At 48.6% G+C, this 14,760-nt stretch overlaps 1 protein-coding gene and 1 long non-coding RNA gene across 14 annotated transcripts in view; one reads left to right on the top strand and one right to left on the bottom strand.

The window, feature by feature from the left end:
• Positions 1-14,760, top strand: part of St3gal3 (ST3 beta-galactoside alpha-2,3-sialyltransferase 3) — a 204,377-nt gene that overhangs the window by 131,227 nt on the left and 58,390 nt on the right.
• On the bottom strand, positions 574-7,488 carry LOC148006010 (uncharacterized). Its single transcript, XR_015621088.1, has 2 exons — positions 7,227-7,488; positions 574-1,123 (listed from the first exon to the last, which is right to left on the bottom strand). It is a non-coding gene; the product is annotated as an uncharacterized LOC148006010 (long non-coding RNA).

Here is a 14,760-nt window from a genome sequence, read left to right as displayed (position 1 = left end):
GCTCTCTCACCTGAAGCAATCCGTCCTGTCAATTACAGGCTCTGTGGCCTTCCTAAATGGTGTATTTGCTCGACTCAGAAAGACCTCCAAGCTTTATTTAGAGTCCCATCCTCACCACAGACTGGACACTGACACCACGCGGTCAGCGAGGCCCTTTGGGGCTCACTGTGTTTGTTTCTGAAGATTATCATTTTATTTTTCTAAGTGTTAAGTTTGGAAGATAAAAGTTGTGCCCATATTCCATGATGACTAAAAGCAAGTGTTCCCTCGGTTCGTCTCTCTGTTTTGAAACAGTGTCTCATGTAGCACAGCTGGCATAGAACTGACATCGCTGAGGCTGGCCTTGAACTCTTGACCCACCTCCCATGTGCTGGGATGCCGGGCATGCACACCAGGCCTCTCATCTTTTTTTACACAGTGTTCCATCCTGTAGGTGTTCTGTATTTTAATTAAGCACTTCCCTTTTGGTGAACAGTATCCAAACTTCACTTTTAAAAACATTACTTCATGAATAACTTTCTTTGTGTGTCATTTTTCATGCAAGACTATGTAAAATAAAGTGCTACTTCCAGATCAAACATTATAAGCATTTTTAATTTTGGAAGTTATCGGCAAGGTGTCTCCCATAGTGGCTTTTGAAAATTGCCTAAATGGATGTTAGTTTCTGATGATACGTTCTGTCTTAGTTTCTTCTTTTGTTTCTGTGACGAGGTATCCCCAAAAAAGCAACTTAAGGATAGAGGGTTTATTCTTGTTTACAGTTGGGGCGGAGCATAGCTGGGAAGGTGTTGCAGTGGAAGCGGAAGGCTCTGGTCACACTGCGCCTGCAGTCGGGAAGCAGAGGGAAGCGAGCTAGCCTTGGCTTCTTTCTCTTTTCTGTCCGGTCCATGGCGCCAGTCCACGGGATTGTATCACTCATTGATAGTGAGTCTTGACACCTCACTTAGCCTGATCAGGATCAACCAACTGCAGACGCTCTGAGATTTATGTCCACAGAGATCCTGAATCTCTCAGGTTTATTGTAAGCTCAGCCATATGTGATGGCAGGCGGATCTCTCGGAGATCAAGGTCAGCTTGGTCTACAGAATGAGTTGTAGTACAGCCAGGGCTACAGAGTGAGACCCTGTCTCAATAGACAAAAAGAAAAAGAAAAAAAATTAAGCAACACACTCTCTTCTTGTTCTGTTCTGTTATTTTTTTTTTTTTTTGGTTCTTTTTTTCCGGAGCTGGGGACCGAACCCAGGGCCTTGCGCTTCCTAGGTAAGCGCTCTACCACTGAGCTAAATCCCCAGCCCCTCTGTTCTGTTATTTTTAACTTTATAACTTACTTATAAGTATCAATTTTGGGTTTAGGAGAAGTTGGAGCCTAGATTTCTTTTTATATGAGTAATTAATATTTCTTGACACTTAGGCCAAGAGGCACTGTGTAAATTAAAGGTTTTGGTTTGTATTATAGCATCATTATTTTTTAAAAGGCAAAGAAGCAGTTTTATTTTACAAAAAAAAAAAATCCTCTCCAAAACTTTTCAAAAGTTGATTAGCTCCATCAATGTAATTTGATTTTAGTCAATGTAAATTGGTTTTAAATATAAGAAAACCAAATACTCATATACCAAATTATGCCTTCATTCACTAACATGAGCACACCTCCAACAAGTCCATACAATGAACATACATAAATATATACAGTGCACCTAAATAAAAAATATCAATCATCACTTTCCAAGACCCTAATTTTTGTATGAGTATCCTGGCAAATACAGAAAAATTTCACTGCACACTCTTACATACACGTGACGCCAGTCCCAGAGCTCAAAGTGGCATAGAACTGGAAGATTGGTGCTTGTTATGCAGGAACATAAGGCATGGTCTAAGACAGAGATCTGCAAAACCCAACAGTGTGATATTTCCACCAGCACCAACAAAAGAACCTTGTGTTGAAAATGCAAAGATGACTTCAAAGGGTTAATAGTGCAGGGCTACCAATGGTGGCTTTTAGAATACAGTTTACACGAAAACGAAATCTTCCGGAAGCAGAGAAACAGTCTGTGACTGTAAGATGGTCCAGTTCCTTTTCCTCTGGAGACCCTGCTGCAGACTTGCTCTGCTCTGACTCAGTGTTGAAACCCAAAGCTGCTGCCACCTCTGGTGCTGGCGTCAGGTGCCACAGAAAGCAGTCTGAGCCTGCAGTGGTGTCTCATGCCTTTAATCCCAGCAAAAAGCAGAGCTCTATGAGTTCAAAGCCAACCTGGTCTACAGAGTGAATTCCAGACAGCCAAGGAATACTACAAAGAGAAACTCTGGAGAGAGAGGGAGAGGGAGAGGGAGAGGGAGAGGGAGAGAGGGAGAGGGAGAGGGAGAGAGGGGAGGAGAGGAGAGGAGAGGAGAGAGAAGAGAGGAGAGAGGAGAGAGAAGAGAAGAAAGAGGTCTGAAACTATGTCTTGGTCTCTGCTCTCCTGCTTTGGAATTGCTCTATGGTCCAAAGGAAACTTGGAAAGCCAAAGACACGACCACACTGGGGATCATAGCTGGGCCAAGGGAACCTTCTTGGTTTGAAATAGCGCATTTTGTAGCTTACAACTTTCATAGAGGCAGTTTTAATACTGGCGAGTGCACTCCTAATGTGTCCTCAACTGCAGCTGTGCTCTTGATAGACCCATTCCCCATGTCCCATAACTGAGGAACACAGATGTCATCTCGCACAGCCACAGTCCCCAACATGAAGAGGTCCAGCCCAGAAATATAAGCTCAAACCTCATTTTGGTCTCTTCTGTAGTACTGGATGAGCCCAGCTTCAGTCCAGGAACCAGCCTGGCATGCAGGATCCATCAACTATCTAGCATCATTCCCTTTTCCCTATTTTTTTAAAAATTAAAAGTTGATTTTTTTTAACACAGAACATGTTCTGATTATGTTTTCCTTCCCTCAACTCCTCCCAGATCCTCTCTGCCTTGCCCCCCACCCAGATCCATGCCCTCCCTTTCTTTCTTTCACTAGAAAACAGACATTTAAAATATATCTACATATATGTATGCATACATATATATATATATATATTACTCAACCTGGATTAGCATAAAATAATCATACAGAAGAAAAAGAACCAAAGGGAAAAATGTAAGAACCACGTATAGATGCAGAGGCATACATGTTTGCACATACAGAAATTCTATAAAAACACAAAATCAAAAACTATAATATATACACAAAAGACCTATAAGGTAAAAAAAAAAAAGCAACCAAAAACAAACAAACAAAAAAACCTTTAAAGATACTATTGAATTCATTTTATGTTGGCCATCAACTTCATCTGACTTAGACCTGTGCAACCCTGTGCATGCTGCCACAGACTCTGTGAGTTCATATATATATCGGCTCTACTATGTGTCGATGGTCTTATCTTATTCCTTTGGGGTCCTCCATCCTCTCTGTTTTTTTTTTTTTTTCTTTTTTCTTTTTTTCGGAGCTGGGGACCGAACCCAGGGCCTTGCGCTTCCTAGGCAAGCGCTCTACCACTGAGCTAAATCCCCAGCCCTCCTCTCTGGTTTTTACAATCATTCTGCTTCCTCTACCACCAGGGTCCCTGAACCCCAAGGGGAGGGATCTGATGGCAGTGTCCCATTTAGGGCTAAGTGACGCAGGGTACCAGGGTGCTCCCTGCACAACTGTGGGTCTCTGCGTTTGTTCCTATCTGCTGGTGGAGGAAACGTCCGTACAGAATCTCTTTATAGCACCATCAACCTGTGAACTTCATCTTAGTGAAGAACTGCAGAAGGAAAACGACAGCAGTGCACACTGCGCGGGAAAGACAACCGTTAGGCCATGTTCTCAAGGCCTCGTGCCTTTCTCACGTAACAGCTGTGTGAACTTGGAAAAGTCTGAGCATTACTGCCCACATAAGTCAGGAAAATGAAATCAGATGACATCTCCTGGGGCTATGTAAATGTTAGATCACTCCAGTAAGTTGGACACTTAGCAAATGAATTCCGTTTGCCAGTGACTTTCGTTATAATTAGATGAGTTTGTGGTTTTGGTTATTGTTGTTTTGTTTATTTTACTATCTGGGAAATAAATACACATCTCAGAGTAGGTCGCAATAAATGCTTTAAATGTTGTTTTAAAGGGAAAAAAAATCACGATTCATTCAGATGCATCACTTAGAACCACAGTTGATATTCAACATTCCTGGCAATCCTTTATTCATACATGTGTTGCATATTGGTAAAAGATATGATTAAGTTCATTGTCATACCTTTAGAAGATCGTGTGTGTGTGTGTGTGTGTGTTGTGTGTGTGTGTGTGTGTGTGTGTATTTGTCCAAGGAGACCAGATGAGTGTCAGCTCCCTGAGGCTGCAGATGCAGGCAATTGCGAGCTTCCTGATGTGCATGCTGGGAATCAAACTCAGGTCCTTTGCAAGACCATTGTGCGTTCTCTCTTAATCACTGAGCCATTTCTCCAACCTGAGTGCCATGTCTTTTATACAGTGACCAGTTCAGCCACTCAGTATTGAGTGTCCTCCCCAGGCAAAGCCCACGGCCAGCAGTTTCAGAGAAAAGCAGAGCCCTGTCCTGTGCTGCAGGGTGAAAGCCATAGTCACCAATGGCTCTGTGCTAAGAATCTTTCCCGTTTCTCTGTTTAAATCCTCCTGATGATTTTTATGACACGGAGTTGATCGTTAGTCCGGTTTCAGTGAGAAGGAATGGATGTACAGAGAAGTCAGGGGATTCATCTGAAGTCACAAAGATAAGGAAGGAGAAAGCTGACTGGGTGTTTTGTTTCATTTTGTTTTCCAAGTCAGGCCTCATTCTGTAACCCATGCCATTCCGATCTTCACTGTGTGGCCCAGGCAGACCTTAAACTCACGTCAATCCTCCTGCCTTAGCCTCTCAAGTGCTGGAATTCACAGACATGGATCATTACTTCTGGTTGAAACTGGGTTTTGAATCCAAGTATTCTGGTGGCACAGCCTGCATGCCTAACTGCTGCGTCCTGCTACAACTGTGGCCAGATGGCAGGTGGGCGGGGTACAGATGTCAGCCAGATGCCTGCCCATGGCTGCTGAGGCAGGGCCCTAGTTAGGCCCCACTGTGCAGCTCTGCAGGAGAAAATCGTGTGGGTTTTTTTTTGTTGTTGTTGTTTTAGAGATACACATTGCTTTAGGAAGGCTCAGTACTGTGATTCTCTTGGACTTCTGAACCCTGGTCCAGGCTCGTGCATTCCCTAGAGTACAGGTATGACCAGACTCTGCAGAGTTCTCTGGGACAGGGAGTCTGGAGCCAGCATGGTTCCTGTTGCCTGCTTTAGGACCCTTGCGTGAGAAGGTGTAGGAGGCCTGTTGCACTGCCTGGGGGCTTTGAAGGCTTGTGGGCTCCTGGCCAGGGCCGCTGAGTAGCTGGTAACCCCACATTCCAAAGCACTTTCCTCTCTACCCCTCCAGAGAAGGATCCCAGGACTTTTATCTCTACAACTCCGGGAGGTGTGGTAAGACTGGGAGGCGTGGGCTTTGTCTGTCCCATACTATAAATCACAAAATATGGAGTCTTCTTCCCCACTGTGCTTCAGAGGAAGATGCCCAGCCCCCACCCTGCCAGGAGTGTGATGAAGACTTCCGGCTAACTCTGGATCTGTGTTGTCTGTCCTTTCTCACACCTCTTTTCCTTTAAATGCTGGTGTCCATCAGAAAGCCTTCGTGGACAAATGCTCCATCCAGGCAGCCACCCTGCTCTTTTCATGGTGGCTTTCCGCACGCTTAGAAACTGAGTTGTCTCCTCTCTCCCTCCTTGGACCCCCTGACTCTCTGAGGAGTCCTTCTCAGGCTCCACGGCAGGCACACTCTGTTCCTGTGGCACTCTGCATGGCCCTCCTCCCTTCTCACCCACCGCTTCAGCTAATGACAACTCTCCAACCCAAAGACCCAATTTCCTGAGGGACAGCTCCACTCAGATGACTCAAAATCATCTCAGACCCAGCATCCCCCAGATTCCAGCTACACTGAGTCAGACCACATCAGAGATTTCAGTAACTCTCACCTGAGCAAAACCTCTGGACTCTCCCGCCTTCTCCACCTGATGATCCAAACCTTCCCAAATCTAAACTCTCTTCTCTGGTTGGCCTCCACCCCACCCCCACCCGGTCCTCCAACCTCTCCTACTGCCGGGGAGCCTGGGTCTTCATTCTGTTCTTGTTCTTCTGCATTCTGACTTCTCCTGTCCCTCACCGGCTATGTGCTGTCAGCGTTTGCCCCTTGGCTCCTTCCACAGGTGCCACACACTTTTGCATATCCGGTAGACCTCCCCCCTACAACAGCCAGCCAGGCACAAAGTCACAGAGGTTTGAGGACCACTGTAAGCCAGCCACAGTGTTAGTCACCATTCTTGACCTCAGGCCCTTTTTGTAGATGAGAAAGCTTGTCAGAGGCTACAGTAGCACAGAGCCAGAACCAAATTCAGCAGCCCCACCCTGTGCCTTTATTTTGGGTCTGAGCCGTGTGTCTTTTAGGGGAGTGCACATTCCTTTCCTTTTGTTTGGAGGGTGGGTTAAGTGCTTTTGATTGGTCTCCCTCTGTCACCAAGCCCTTGGGTACCTGGCTTCCCTCCGAAAAGAGCAGGAGCACACTGAGTCCACGCTGAGTTCCTGAGGAGCCCAGAAAGCTGCCTGACTGACTGACTGACTGACTGACTGACTGACTGACTGACTGACTGACTGACTGACTGATGAGGACGGCACCTGTCCTTGACCCGGGCTTGAACTGCCGTCTGTGTCTGGTTGGCCATCCACTTCCCACTGTCCCCACGATGTTCTTTAGCATCCAGTGTGTAAGTAACTTTGCCCTCCGTGTCGTCACCCTTCAAAGGCCCGAAAGCTACATGCGCAGTCTCTCCCCGCTCTGCCTGCTAACCTTCACAGATGGACTTTAGTCGACGGCCTGACTTGTGGGCTGTTTGTTTGTTTTGGGAGGGGCCTCCTTTCTTAGAAGCCTGGAGACCCATACAGGTTAGCACAGTACTTACTATTGACCCACCGTGTGCTATCTCTGATTGTGAGTTTGTGCGCTAGGCCTCTATCTCGTCACTGTCTCCAAAGCAGAGTTGCTGTCCCAAGCAAGAAGGTAGAAACATGCAGTTGGTGTAGCAAGCGTTATTTTATATGCTGAGGGTCGTTACACAAGGCTCACACTCTAAATTCCTAACTATGGTCCTAAGCCTATCTCCCCAGGCTGCTCACCTTAGCTCAAGGTTAGGTCCGATCTTTAGCAGAAGCCTCTGATTCGAGGGTTAGGATCCAGCTGCAGGGCAGATCAGGGCGGTGTCTCTCCAGATGTTCAGAACATCCTCACTCTTCCCCCCCCCCCCCCCCGGAGCTGGGAACCGAACCCAGGGCCTTGCGCTTGCTAGGCAAACGCTCTACCACTGAGCTAAATCCCCAACCCAAACATCCTCACTCTTGATCGCGCTATATACTGTCCAGTGGTTTCTAGGGCTGGGTCGGTTATCTTGAGGGAGTTCTGTTTATCAGGTGCAGCCTTGGGTGTCTGCCGCAGGGATCCTGACTAAGCTAGTTTTACATGTCTAAAAGGCATTTTTTTACTATGCTCATCACAGCTGCCCCAGGTCAGGGCCCAGGCTGCTCCAGCTCAGCCTTCTGTAACTCCCACCTGAGGGTAAGGCAGGCAGCAGCCGAGGCAGAATGCCCCAGACTGGGTATCAGTCATCTTAGAATCTGTGGTGTATCATGGGATGAAAAATGATATGAACTGATCCTCGTCACAGTTTTCTAGAGACAGACTAAAGTTTTGGAAACTTTCATAGCAATCACAGTGAGTTTATGCTGATGAGCCTATTAATTTTGAGATGGGACTTACTTATTTTCCACGGGTGTTCGATTTCCCTGTGGTTCTTCTTTGTTATATTTTGTACAGTTATCATTCTGGGACAGAACTAAAGTGTAAAGAGCAGAACCAGTTGGTCCCTCACAGAACTTGAGAAGCACTGAACCGTGCTGGGAAGAGCACAGGCTCTGGAAGAGGGAGGGACTGGTGTGCCTGCCGAGGACTGCGGTGCAGGGAGACACTTATCCCAGCTTGTATGCCCTGGAAAGGCCAGCAGCCTTTAAACCCGAGGGAGGAGAGGTCAGTGTGTAGCTGAAGTGTGGTAGGAAGTTTAAGGGCAGCTTCTTCCTCAGCAGACCCAGCTCCCTGCTCCCAGCCACGGGATGGCAGGAGCCCCAGGGGAGCTTAACAGCCCAGCCCAGCCCCTGGTGCGAGCAGGCGAGCAGGCGGGCGACATTCCTGTGGTATTTGAAGACTGATCTCGTCAGATTAGCAGCTTTGCTTATTTTGGTTCAGGTATAAGATCCCCACATGGGGAGCTCTGCGAGTGAGGAGTGAAAGCTGTTGAAAGCAAGAGCAAGATTGCCTGCTTCCAAACTGCTGCGCTCCTCGCTCCTCTCAGAGAGAGAGCTCAAATCTCTGTCCTTGGAGTGGAAAACTGGATGGCTGACTACACCTCCAGGAAGTTGTCCACTCTCCCTGCTCATCTGCTCCCAGAGAACACTGTCACTATGTGACTGTTCTCCACAAATGGCCAGAGCTAGAAGAGAGGAGCCTACCCCAGACCCCAGTTCTCCCCAGGGCAAGCAGGACTGTAGCCCATGCCCGCCTATTCTGGAAATTCAGCTCTGCTCTGCCTGATAATACAGAGACCCCCATCTCTGCCAGTAAGGGAGCTGGGCATAATGGTTTACATCTGTAATTCTAGTACTTGGGAAACCAAAGCAAGAGGATTTTGAAAGTTCAAAGCTAGCCTAGGCTACATAATAATGAATGCTAGGCCAGCCTGGGCAGTCTGAGAACTTTATCGGAAATTAAAATAAAATAAAAAGAAGTATCAAGAAGACAGCCTCTGGTGGGGAAGACACATGCCTGACCCCTGACAGCATCATGAAAGCACTGAGTCGAGCATGCAGTCAGCTCGTGGCATCTTTGTGCCTCTTGTGTTGGAACAGACCTCATCCCCCTTTCCCGCCCCACCTCGGTTCTGAGGGCTCAGATAGGGTTACCCGTAGCTGAACGAGTCGACATGGCTGAAAGACAGACTTCGTCACTGCTATTCAACCCTCTGGATAGAACATCTGGGCCCAGGGCCAGCTGCAGAGCTCACCCCAAGAAGGGACACCCAGTGGGGCAGGACCACCAAAGGGGTAAGGCATGTGCTTGGGGCCTGGGCTCAGAAGCCATCTCTGGGGGACCTGATTAGTCTGGTGCCTGATGTAACCTCTGGTCCTGATCTCTTGCCTCCAAGGTAACTGTGAGCACCAAGCATCTGGCCAAGTAAAAGGCTATTGTCACCTCAGTCTCTGTCACTCCATCCACCCTCCCCTCCCCCATGCACACCATCAGGACCAGTGGGATTAGGACATTCAGGATATGTTCCCCCTTGAAGGGCTCCCAACCAGCCCCTGTCCTTATCCTTGTGCCTGTCTCAGAGGTCATTGCATTCACAAGTACCCCTGCCAACCAGGAAACTGGGCTCCAGTTCTCCCCTGCTCTGGAGGTAGAAGGCAATAAGAATGACCACTGGTTAGGGTGAGTACCATGAGCCCATGAGGTTCTGTAGGACAGAAACCATGATCTTTGCAGTCAGTGGCTCTGCTGTCCCTGCTTACAGCCGGTCTTATTCAGGGAGAACGAAGTCAAATGTAAGAGGCGGCCGGACAGAACCCAGGAGGCTGTGCCCAGGACTGGGGTACATGGGAAAGACCGCTGTCAGGAAAGTCAGGCTCCTGCCTGCTCTGTCTACTGCTGCCTCACAAAAACTTAACTGTATTGCAGCCTCTGGTTATTAGGGGAGAACTTGGGCTGTAGGGTCTGCAGGCCTCAAGCAGAGCATTTGCACAGAAGGTGCTGGTCCGGAAGGAAAAGGTTGTCTCATCTCTGGCTCAGTCCCCACACGGGAGCTCAACACAGAAGGCAAGGCCAGCCAATCTCGGCCACAGAATCCCAGAGCCAATCTCTGTAAGCAGTGGTCATTTTGTCCAACCATGAGCCCTTTTAGAGGCAGAGTTGGTGGCCAGATAGTCAGAGTCACCTGGAGGTGTGGCTTACAACTGTTCCCATCCAGCTGGAGAATGCTCAGACCTGCCCCGCCCCCCCGGATTTGGAGGAACAGGGAGCTTGGTAGCGGAAGGTGATCTTACCCTGCTCAGATTGTCTCTCGGCACCATAGTGAAGCTGGGCAGGATGAGGGAAGGGCATCTTTGCCCCATGACCTCACCATGGGTTCATTGATCCATGCCAGTACTCTGACCAGACTCACAGTGGCTCATTATGTTGTCCTAGCAAAGACTGAATGCAGCTGGGGTCTCGGCTTTCTCGGTCCACACAAGGGGAAAAGAGACAAGGGTTTGGAACCAGACAAACCTGGGTGTCAATCTGGCTTCCCCACTTACTGAGCTATGTGACCCTGCATAGGACTCTTAGTCAAGCCGAGCTTCAGCCTAGCCTGCAAGAGTGGAAACAGTGATCCCTACCACCTGGGCAGCTACCGCCATGACTATAATTCACGGCCTGGGGCCTGGCCTGCAGTCAGGGCTCAGTCAGGGGCAGGAAGTGCTGTTGCCGCTCTGTCCTCACCCCCTGCCTTCCTCCACTCCGCATACACCTTCCCTAATATATTCTGGGCCGGAGCTGTCAGGGCTTGCGTAGACTGTACACACAAGCCCAGGTGATTGGCAACTGTTGATACAGGAATGCTGTGCATAGCAGGAAGGTGGCTGTTGGCATCTTCAGCCACACAGGATGCAACTGATAACTTATAATTTAGGTTTTCTGAAGCCTTTTGACCACCTGACAGAGCTGTCAGAACACCAGAATGGTGTCTCCAGGTACCTAACCTCAGGCACTGCCCTGAAAAGCCCTCTTTTATACCTGCTCATCGTGCATGCCATTCCACAGGAGGGAATGCCTCCCAGTCGTGTCCCCGAGAGCCAGAGCTTTACTTTAACAAGCAGCTGGGAGTGGCACTCTCTGGCAGAACTGCTTGCTGCAGGCCGCTCCTCTCAGCTGTGGAGAGAGGGGCACTAGGTGAAGCCAGCACTCAGTGTGGGGCACTGTCCGCACACCTATGCTTTGTGTCCCTTTGTGTTTGTGTTCACAACTCCACCTCAGGGGTCACCTGGTAGGGGACAAATCGTTCATAGGCTCCCATAGCTCTCGGTGCATTTCTTTCTGTCATACTGTCATTTCTGTCCTTCCTGGGTCCTCATTCATCCCTGACTAACTCTCATCCTTAATTTGCTTCGTCTCACCAGTCATCTGGGGTCATCTCCTGTTCCTGTCCCATCACCATACTGCTCACCCCCGACCTGGGCTTGCTGAAGCAGGCAAGAGTAGGCATTCCAGTGACCTACCCATGCACTCTGTGTACCCTGCCATGTTCAGGCCACTGCACCACAGTGCCCATCAGCACCCCAGCATGAGCGGTGGGAGAGGCTGAACTGACTGAGAATGTAGTAAGCACAGACCATTCTTCCCTCAAACCTCATCAGGGAGCTCCCTCAACGGCTCAAACCTATTTTTTAGGGTGTGTGTGTGTGTGTGTGTGTGTGTGTGTGTGTGTGTGTGTGTCCCCTTCCCCTTTGTGGGTCCTGGGGATAGAACTCAGGTCATGAGGCTTGGATACCCAGCCCAGAGTGTATTTTCTTTTTATTGTGTGCCAGGAATTACACTGGACATTGGGAAGACGGTTTTGAAAAATTCAGCCAAGTTAGCCGTTTTGCAACGTCTTGGAGAAGTAAACTGAAGTCAGATCAAAGGATTCTGATGAAATTTATGTAAAACTGAAAAGGTGGGGACTAGGCTGAGCACCCCACCCTGGCCCTGGGTCGGCTGCTGAGAGAGGGGTTTGGGGAGGCTGAGGAGACCTCAGTCCGGCCCAGGATGGAGGCTAATGCACAGTAGTTCTGCAGGCCACACGAGGGACCAAACGGATGGCAGCCTGGGAGCCTCGGAGAAACCAGCTTGTGAGTGACTTGGTGCAGAGAGAAGGACAGACACACAAGTGCATCTAAAGAGATTCCTCTGAGCTAGTCTTGGCACGCTCACCCAGGCCGTGCCCAAACAAAAGGCTGTTGACATTTCTCCTGGACAAGTAATGAAAAGCTGCAGATTGAGGGTGAGCCATTTCTGCTTCTGCAATGCTCACAACAGAAAGAATGAAAATGGAGCCAGGTGTGCTGACACATGAGTGTGATCTCAGTACTTAGGAGGCTGATGCAGGAGGATTGCTAGGAGTTCAAGGCCAGCTTGTGCTACATAGAAGACCCTCTCTGAAAATGCCAAAAAGGGGGGGGGGGTGAGGGGGAATAGGGAAAGTATGGCTCATTAATTCAGTGCTGCCCCTAGCTTCCGGCTTGTCCACATGGCATGTGGGCTTAATTCTGGAAGCTCCCTGCAGAACATGCTCTGGGCATAGAAGAAAACTTCCTCCATTTCAACTGTAGGGGCCAGAACTCAGGCTCCATCCTCATCCACATCTCCTGGAATGCAATCCTGCCCCTGCCCACTCTTCCCCCTCCTCCCCAGCCCCTTCCTCGCCATCCCCTGAGGCCTCTGTAAGATCTCTGCAGAGCTCTGGGAACAGTAACAAATAAGAGTTGTCACCATCCAAGAGCTGCCGTGCGTGAGTGGGCAGTGTGGCGGTGTGGCCACTGCAGGGACAGTGGGCATCTCACTAAACTGCATGCAGAAGTCTTCTGCTAAAGGTTAGAGCTCTGCTCACTGCTGGTGGGAAATTAGAAACTAGCCAGGTGCCCAACACCAGTTTGGGGCTGGGATTTGTATATATAATCCTAGCACTTAGAAGCCTGAGGCAGGAGAATGGCAGGCAAGGTCAAGGCCAACTTGGCTACTGTGTGAGTTTGAAGAGAGCCTGGGCTACATAGTCAGAACCCAGTGAGAATGGATGAATGAGTGTTTTAGCGGAGCTCCCAGGTTTCCGAAGTGTTGGCAAGAGAGTGAACTCAGCCCACACTGTGTCCTGCTAAAACCCAGGCCTCGATTGCTGTGGTGAGAGTGTGCAATAGTCCTGGGACCAGCAGAGCCAAGGTTCTCAGCAGATCATCTGACCCAGCCTGATGTCTCTGTCCCTGCTTCCATCCTCCCTAAACCCAGGAAGTACCGAGCAGCTCACCTGATCAGCTTGGTTGGCAGGCCTGCACCCCTCCCGGAATAGAAACCACCCTCCTGGTGTTCCAAAAGAAAAGCAAGAAGTGCCAGCAGCCTCTCCTCAGCCTCTCTGAAAAGCAGCCAGGCCATCAATCCTTACAGCAGCTCGTCCTGTCAAGGGCCTGGGGAAACAGCCAGGTTTCCCTACCTGCTGTCCCTGACTGATCAGTCCCATTCACACACCATCAGCCCTGGGAGGCAGCCTGAGTGACTCATTCCCCACCCCCCTTGTCCCCATGAGGTCTCCAAGAAACAAATGAGCTGCTGGTTAGCTACCCAGCCCACCTGCCTTTGGCTTTGGGAAGCAACAGGGCTAGCCTACCCCTGGGTAAAGTACTCCCTACCACTGGTTAACCCTTTGCACACTAATAAGGATTCTTTATAGACCCACTAGTCCAGGCTAGCCCCTGTATCTTTCAGACATTGGCGGGCACCTATCCTGATTAGCACGAAAACAGTCCACGATATGAGAGGGAAATTCAGCCAAAAGAGGACCTTAAAGGAATAAGAAAAACCAAACCTTGGAGCTAATGAAATCAATAAATAAAACAAAAGAAAAATACAGTTGAAGGACTGAATAATAGAATGGGTCCAATCAAATAAGAGAAGAGGAAATAACAGAACAGAAACCATGTAAAAGAGTGAGGAAAATTCTCAGACTTACAGGATGCCATTGAGTGAACACATGTTCACATCCGAATTGTAGATGCTCTATGGGGGGAGACCAGAAGAAAGAGTTAAAAACGAGCAAACAAGCTGTCCAGCCTCTAATTCCAGCAGTTGGGAGGCAGAGGCAAGTGGATCTATGAGTTGGGGACTAGCCTGGGCTACACAATCAGACTCTGCCTCAAGAACCAACAAAAAGTATAAACCGTAGCTACCAGAAGAGCATAATATTGTTATTAAAAACAACCCAGAAGTCAGTGGGACAGAGTGTAGAGCACGGAAACAGCCTCACTTACTTACCTCCAGCTGACTTTGAACAAGGCAGCCAGCCAGATCATCCGTTAGTGTTAGTGGAATCTCTTGAGTTGTGTGCTGAGAAACCTGGATAACTACTTGTATTCAAAAAAAAAAAAAAAAAAAAAAAAAAAAAAAAACCCAGATCACTGTTTCTCACCATATAAAAAGTGAATTCAAAATGGACCAGAGGCTTAAGCATAAACCCAAGACAATGAAATCACTAGAAAACAGAAAACGTGCTCCAGGACATTAGCCTAATTAAAGATGTTTGGATGTAGTCCCAAAAGCAGAGGGAGCAAATGCAGATGACTAACCAACAGGACTATGGCAAACCGGAAAGCCTCCACACCACACACAGCCAACAGAGGCGCAGAGCAGCCTGCGAACTGAGAAAACATTTGTAAGCCGTGTCAACAGAGGATTAATCCCCAGAACTTATAAGGATCTCATTCAGCTTGACAAGGAAATAACTGATTTAAAGATGAATGAATAACCCAGATACACACTTCCTTAAAAGAGGTATTATTTATTGTATGTACGCAGGCACCTATTCAACGGCCTGTGTATTGAGGT

The sequence above is a fragment of the Rattus norvegicus genome, chromosome 5 (assembly GCF_021556685.1).
Source record: "Rattus norvegicus strain SHRSP/BbbUtx chromosome 5, alternate assembly SHRSP_T2T, whole genome shotgun sequence".
In the NCBI taxonomy this organism is placed as follows: domain Eukaryota; kingdom Metazoa; phylum Chordata; class Mammalia; order Rodentia; family Muridae; genus Rattus; species Rattus norvegicus.
The sequence above is the reverse complement of the archived record's forward strand: the minus strand, read 5'-3'. Positions and strand labels throughout refer to the sequence as shown.